A 7910-nucleotide genomic window follows, 5' to 3' on the forward strand; every position below is an offset into this window, starting at 1 on the left:
CGCTCTCTCTCCCTCTCTGTGGAAAAACAATAAAATATATTAAAAAAAAAAACAACAACAAAAAAAAAACTTTTGCCCTAGCTGGTTTGGATCAGTGGGTCCCGGGCATGCAGGAGGCAACCAATTGATGTATATCTCTCTCTGTCTCTCCCCCTTCCTTCCACTTTCTCTAAAATTCAATGGGAAAATATCCTCAGGTGAGTATTAACAAAAAATAAATTAATTTTTAAAAATTAAAAAGAACTTTTTACAGAAGAAATCTGTCTAAACAAACCAATAACTATCAACCCAATAAATTCAATTAAAAAACACAACAACAATAGCTGCCCTAGCCAGTTTGGCTCAGTAGACAGAGTGTTGGCCTGCGGACCAAAAAGGGTTCAATTCCAGTCAAGGGCATGTACCTCAGTTGCAGGCTCTTCCCTGACCTGGGCCCTGGTTGGGGCTCGTGTAGGAGGCAACCAATTGATGTGTTTCTCTCACATCGATGTTTCTCTCTGACTTTCCCACTCTCTTCCACTCTCCCTAAAAAATCCATGGAAAAATATATACTCAGATGAGGATTAACAAAAACAACAACAATAATAATAACATATATATAAAACCCTAATATACAAATAGACTGAACAGTGGAACAACCGAACAACCGATCATAGCGCTCGAACATGGCGGGCGTCGGCCGAGGCAGGATGGTGAGCAGGGCCACCAGACCAAGGCAGGCTGCCAGCCGCTGTCATCGGGATGAGCCTCTGGTGGTTACTGAAAATTCTTTGCTCCCATGTGCCGCCATCCTGCCCAGTGCCACCGCTCATACCCACGGCTGGCGCCAGCCCCAGTCGCTCCCCGCCATCCGTGGGTGCAAGCGGGGCTGGTGCCATCAGCACATGGGAGCAGTGGTGGGAGTGGAGATGCCAGCAGAGAGGGGACCGGCGGCCGAGGCAGGAGGGGCTGGGCAGGGGCACAGAGGATGGGCTGAGACCTGCCCCTGTGCCCACCGCAGCCTCTCGGCCCACAGTTCCTTTCAAGGTGCATGAATTTGTGTACTGAGCCTCTAGTATAAAATAAAACGATAGCTATAATAGCTGGCAGGGACCAAACCTTCCTATTACCCAGACATCTTTTTTTTAAAATGTTTTTATTGATTTCAGAGAAAAAGAGAGAGGGAGAGATAGAAATATCAGTGATGAGAATCATTGATCAGCTGCCTCCTGCATGCTCCCTAGTGGGGATCAAGCCTGCAACCCCGGCATGTGCTCTGACTTGGAATTGAATCATGACTTCCTGGTTCATAGGTCAACACTGGCCAAGCTCCTTGCACATCTTGAATGCCTCCACCACACCTGGCACATGGTGGGTGCTTAATACAGAAGGAAAGACAAGTCCAGGTGGGTAATGTCAATGTAAGGACGTCCAAACCTGTAATGAGTTTTTTAAATTGATTTCAGAGAGGAAGCGAGAGATAGAAACATCAATGATGAGAGAGACCCATTGATCGGCTGCCTCCTGCACACCCCACACTGGGGATCCAGCCTGCAACCCTGGCATGTGTCATGACTGGGAATTGAACCGTGACCTCCTGGTTCATAGGTCGACACTCAACCACTGAGCCACACCAGCAGGGCTTATAAGAATTTACTTGAGCCCTAACCGGTTTGGCTCAGTGGATAGAGCGTCGGTCTGCGGACTCAAGGGTCCCAGGTTCGATTCTGGTCAAGGGCATGTACCTTGGTTGCGGGCACATCCCCAGTAGGGGGTGTGCAGGAGGCAGCTGAATCGATGTTTCTCTCTCATCGATGTTTCTAACTCTCTATCCCTCTCCCTTCCTCTCTGTAAAAAAATCAATAAAATATATTAAAAAAAAAAAAAAGAATTTACTTGAACCAAACTGATGGCATTGCCAGGAAGCAAGATCCAAATGCTCCCCTCTGAAGGTTATTTTTTTTAAATACATTTTTATTAATTTCAGAGAAGAAGGGAGAGGGGGAGATAGAAACATTAATGATGAGAGAATCATTGATTGGCTGCTTCCTGCACACCCCCTACTGGGGATGGAGCCTGCAATCCATGCATGTGCCCTTGACTAGAATCAAATCTGGACCCTTCAGTCCGCAGACTGATGCTCTATCCACTGAGCCAAACTGGCTAGGGCTGCAGTTTCTTTACGCATTTGAAATTAAAGAGGAAACATAAGGAAGATTACCTGAAGGTGAAGGTGAAATAAAAGCAAGATGGGGCTTGGATTACAGAATAGTTAACAGAATTATGTGCTCTCTTGAAGGGTCTGAAATAGATGCAGTTCAACAGTGTGTTAACCTAGAAGCACAGAAACAATAGGCAGGGCTTGCTTAAGGCAAAGACAGCCTTTTACTAAAGAAGCTACAGGCCTGGGGTGTGGCTGCCCACCATGACCTGCTCAGTTAGAATTCACGATCGGATCACCTGTGGGGTTCTTTTCGGTGAGAATTGTCACGGCGCCTCCGCTGTCCACAGTAAACAGCAGGTCGCACGTGTCCCCCTCTCTTGGAAAGTGAAGTAGCAGAAGGTCACATCTTCAGTGGCTGAGACGGATGGAGGAAGAAAGGGAAGAAAAGTGTCTGAACAAAAGTTCACACTCCTGAGGGACTGGGGCCAGAGATCACATTTCCTGAGGCCTCGAATCTGCAGGCCCTGCGTTTAGTGGTGCCAGATCTATAGCTCAGTGGTGAGTCCATGTAGCTTATTCTTTACATTGCACATAATTATTATATACACCTTTGTATCTATTGTATGTTTCACAACAAATAACACAGGAGGAAAAAGACAAATGGAGAACTCTGACTAACTTGACAAATACAGAGCCACAAAGATGGTGGTGCCAGAGCAAAGCATCCCAGCCTATGTCACGAGAAGGTGTGGCTCAGCTGGTTGGAGTGTCGTCCCAAACACCGAAAGGTCACGGGATTTGATTCCTGGTCAGGGCACATACCTAGGTTGCAGGTTCGGTCCCCAGTGGAGGTGAGTACGTAAGGCAACCGACAATGCTTCTCTTTCACATCTATGCTTCTCTCTCTTCCTCTCACTTACTCTCTCTCTAAAACAAAAATTTTTAAATGCTACTTTTTCAATTAAAAAGAGAGAGAGATGCCCTAGTTGGTTTGGCTCAGTGGACACTCAACCACCGAGCCAAGCCAGCTGGTCGATTTTTATTTTTTTAAATTAAATCTTTATTGTTGAAAGAATTAAATGTGTCCCCCTTTCCCCTCATTGACCACTTCTAGCCCACCCCATCCCCCACCCCAGGCCTTCACCACCCTATTGTCTGTGCCCATGCCGGGGTTATATGTATATATGCACACAAGTTCTTTGGTTGATCTCTTCCCACCCACCCCCACCTTCCCTCAGATTCCACAGTCTGTTCCATGATTCTGTCTCTGGATCCAGTGATTTTTAGAGACAGTGGAAGGGAGGGGGGAGGCAAAAGAGAAAGAAAGGGGGGAGAGAGAGAAAGAGGGAGAGAGAGAGAGAGAAAGAGATGTGAGAGAGACACATTGATTGGTTGCCTCTGGCAGGCATCCTGACTGGGGCCGGGGATCAAACCTGCAACACAGGTAACCCAGGTATGTGCCTTTGAACAGGCATAGAACCTGAGACCCTTCAGTGCGAGAGCCGACACTCTAACCACTGAGCAAGGCTGCCATATTTTCAAATATGGAAATTTTTGGCAATTGTTGAATTTAGGTGGTGGGTATATGGGTATTCTTTATACTCTTCTCTAATTTTTTTCCAAATAAATATAAACAATATAATTTCCCTGAGAAAACATGTCTGAATTTATACACACATGATAATTGTGACTCAGATTGTATGACTAAGTGGAAAAGATGGCATGTTGATCTGAAAATACATAATTACAATGGGGTACTTCAATATATCCTTAGAAACAATACAATGCAATGGCTATTAGCACAAGAGTGCTTGGCAAACAGTTACTATTTCTTTAAAAAGCACAGAAGCACTGATGAGAGAGAAAAGGTGCACATAATTTAACCTCATCCAACCAAAGATAACTGACAACACTGAGCGGCCAGGCTGAGCCCTGAGCGCCAGACGCACACCCAGATCTGCCTGCAATGAGGACGGTGCCGCTTCTCACATGGAGCCCGGCTCAGAGCCGCACTGCCGAGGGTGGAACAAGAGCAGACTGCCACGGCCCCTTGGCACTGCGCCACTGCCGCTTCACAGTGGCATCTGAGTCACAGGCAGCAGCACCAACAGGACAAGGTGATGACTCGTCAAATTAGACCTCCTGCATGTGCAGCGAGAGCACAGTGCGCACCCTTCGGAAACAGCCTCAGCCGGGACAGTCGCAGCTGTTGGCTGGTGGACACCTATGGGCTTGCAGGAAAAGCCAACCTTGCTGGATCTGTAATGTTGAATTCTGAACAACTGTCGGCTTACACCCGACATCGCAAACACAAAACCAAACATGAAAATAATTCACATGGGACTCTACAGTGAACTGTGCGTACGTATAAATATATGGCAAATACTTATTAACTAAAATAATAGTGAATTTCAGTGCAATTGAAAAATTAAAAAAGAATACATATGTGTGTAGGGCTTATTCATTCAATACCTATCAGGGCATATTACTGGGTGTGTAAAGTTTGTTCCCCCACGTCCCGCGTGGTTCAGGGTTCAGGATCTGGAAGAGGAGCCGCACACAAATGAAAGAGAAGAGACAAGAGATAATTTGGAAATACTGGGGGGCCAGGCGGGCAAGTCCAACTCAAGGGGAAGGACTTCCACTGGTGCTCAGGCCTCGCCAACCTTTTATTGGTTTGGGATACACCCATAGCCCTTAGGCAGGCAATTTCCAGTAACAGGCAGACTAGCCCATCAGCAAGGATTTACATAATAGTAAACGGGGAAGTTGCTTCAGCTACCGTTGTCTGGACTAACAGCGGGTGCACAGCTCTGACCTTTGCCAGGGCTTCAAGGGTCACCAGCCTTCGGGGTTCCTTGTCCACACCTCTCTGCTAGTGAAGACAATAGGCAGCTTCCCACAACTGGGTAGCAGGTCCGATCCCTGGTCAGGAACATGGGAAGACAACCCATCTATGTTTCTCTCTCACATGGATATCTCTACTACTCTCTTTCTCCCTTCCTCACTCCAAAAAAGTGATTTAATAAAACTAACAAAAAATAATGAGTACTGATAATGAACAAATATGTCAAAAGTTTATAGAACTTCTTTAATGTTGTGAGTTTTGGGGAGTATATGATTTAATTTGCAACAGGCTTAGGTGTTCCAGTTAGTTACACTAATAGATTTTTTTAAGTGTAGTTTTCAAGCTACTTTGAAAGTATTTGTTAAAATTTTAAAGTTTGTTTTAGTTGTCAATTATACAGTGTACATCCTCACATGGTATTGTAGGGATATGAGGCAACATGAAGGTTTTCCCTACATTTTTACATTCAATACAATTCTCCGCTTTGAGTTTTTTCATGGCCTTTCCAAGGAAGAGGGACAGCTGAAGGCTTCGCCCCCTTCGCTATATGTATACACTGTTTCTGCGGGTGCATTCTCACACATCCTGAAAGGCTCTCCCACATTCCTCATGTTCATACCTTTACTCCTGGGTGTGAGTCCCTTCATGATTTTGTAAAGAACTAGGATGTCCGAAGGCTCTTCTACCATCTTTACAGAACAGGGCTTCTCTCCCGTGAGTTCCTTCATCCTTTACAATAACCTGGGAGAAATGAATGCTTCCTGACACTTACGTCTCTAGGGTCCACCCCAATACGGATAATCACACAGGACGGCACAGCTGAGAGACAGACGCAGGCTCTTTGCGATCCTTTACATCCACAGTTTATCAGGAGGTTTTGTTTTCACATTTCTGAAAAAACTAGTGAACCTGAAGGCTTTACCACATTCCTTGCATTGATATGGCTTCTCTCCACTATGAGTGTTTTTGTGAATTTGACGGGAACTGGGATGAATAAAGGCTTTCCCACATGGCTTTCATTCAGAGGGTTTCTTCCCCGTATACATTTCATGATATCTAAGAGAAAAGGGATAAAAGGTTTACCTCATTCCTTATTCACGAGGCTGCTTTCTGTCATGAGTTCTTTGATGTCTTTGAAGGTGTGAGCCGACTGGAGGTTTTCCCACATTGCTTATATTCATAAGGTTTCCCCACATTGCTTACATTCATAAGGTTTCCCCCAGTATGTTCTTACATGATATATGAGGGAAGTTGAATGAGAGCTTTACCACAATGGTTACATTCATAGGGTTTCTCCCCAGTAGGCATTCGTTCATGAATTCTAAGGAAAGGGGGATAAAGGAAAGTTTTACCACATTCCTTACATGCATGAGGCTTCTTTCCGTCATGATTTCTTTATGTGTTCCCAGAGAGCTGAGAGAACTGAAGGCTTTCCCACGTTGCTCAAACTCATACGGTTTCCTACCAATGTGCGTTCCTTCATGATTTCTAAGGGAAGCTGAACAGTGGAAAGCTTTCCCACTGGGGCTGCCTTCATGTCTTTGAATGCCGGGAGCCGGTCCATCCTTGCTGTTTGACACAGTCGCTGCAGGGAAGAAACATCTGCACAGCATATGTTTCAGGGGACCTGGTGTATATGGCATACTGTTCTTAATATGTTTGCTCCCCTTCTTGGCGCTATGTGTTTTAACCAAGGTCACCTCTCCGAGAAAGGTTGTTTCCCCAGGTAGGGATTTTTCCCTGAAGTTAGGGAGGGAATAAAACCCCTTAACTAAGTGCCAGGCGGGGCGGGTAGTTAATCACTTTAACTACGAACAATCACGCTTAAGCTACATAATCTTTACTCCCTGGAATGGAGATAAGAAATGCCCTAATCTTTGGAATAGAAATTGATAGGATTAAAATCAACTGGTATAAATACAGATGTAACAAGACAACAGAACATAGAACCTAGAGACAGAACCTAGAAACAGAACTTAGCGAGAGAACCTGGCTGAAGAACCTAAAAACAGAACCTAGAGACGAAGAACCTAACGAGAGAACATAGACACAGAACCTAGAGACAGGACTTGGCTGGAGATCCCACACAGAACCTAGAAACAGAACCTAGAGACAGTCTTTCATGGTTTCTAAGAGAAGTAGAACTGAAAGCTTTACCAGATTTCTTACATTGATTGGGCTTTTCTGCAGTATGTGTTCTTTCATTTTCTCCAGAGTACTTGGGAGAACTGAAAGCTTTGCCACATTGCTTAGTTTGATATGGTTTCTCTCCACTATGAGTGTTTTCGTGAAGTTTAAAGCAACTGAGACGACTAAAGCCTTTCCCACATAGCTTACACTCATACGGTTTCCTAGGAATATGTGTTCTTTCATGATTTCTAAGGGAAGCTGAATAGTGGAAAGCTTTCCCACTAGGTCTGCCTTCATGGCTTTGAATATGTTGGTGATGCTTGAAAGCTTTCTCAGGTTCCTTACCTTTATAAGAGTTTTCTTCATATTCCTGACACAGGTATAGTTTGAGTCCAATGTGAGAGCTCAGGTGGCTATTAAAGGACTAGAGGCCCAGTGCATGAATTTGTGCATGGGTGGGGTTCAACCAGCCTGGCCCCAACCGGGGCAGATTGGGGCTGGGTCTGTTGGGAGGAGGAGATGGTGGGAGGTTGGCCAGCCAGACCACCCCGATCCCTGACCAGGGCCAGGCCAGCTGGGGGAAGGGGCTGCAGGCAATTGGATGGCGGGCCCCGCCCCCGATTGTGGTTGGGGGGTTCGATTGGGGGCCAGCAACCTGGGGGACGGGCTGCAGGACGTTGGCTGGCCAGCCCCGCCCCCTATTGGGTGGGGGGTGCGATAGGGGCGGGCCACCTGGGGGGAGGGGCTGAGGGCCTCTGTGGTGGGGCTGGCTGATCAGGGGTGGGACTG

General features: G+C 46.0%; 1 pseudogene; it reads right to left on the reverse strand.

Moving 5' to 3' along the window:
* Positions 1 to 4144: 4144 nt before the first annotated feature.
* Positions 4145 to 7910, reverse strand: part of LOC106725013 — a 4517-nt pseudogene continuing 751 nt past the window's right edge.

This window comes from Myotis brandtii, unplaced genomic scaffold, assembly GCF_000412655.1.
Source record: "Myotis brandtii unplaced genomic scaffold, ASM41265v1 scaffold130, whole genome shotgun sequence".
Taxonomy (NCBI): Eukaryota; Metazoa; Chordata; class Mammalia; order Chiroptera; family Vespertilionidae; genus Myotis; species Myotis brandtii.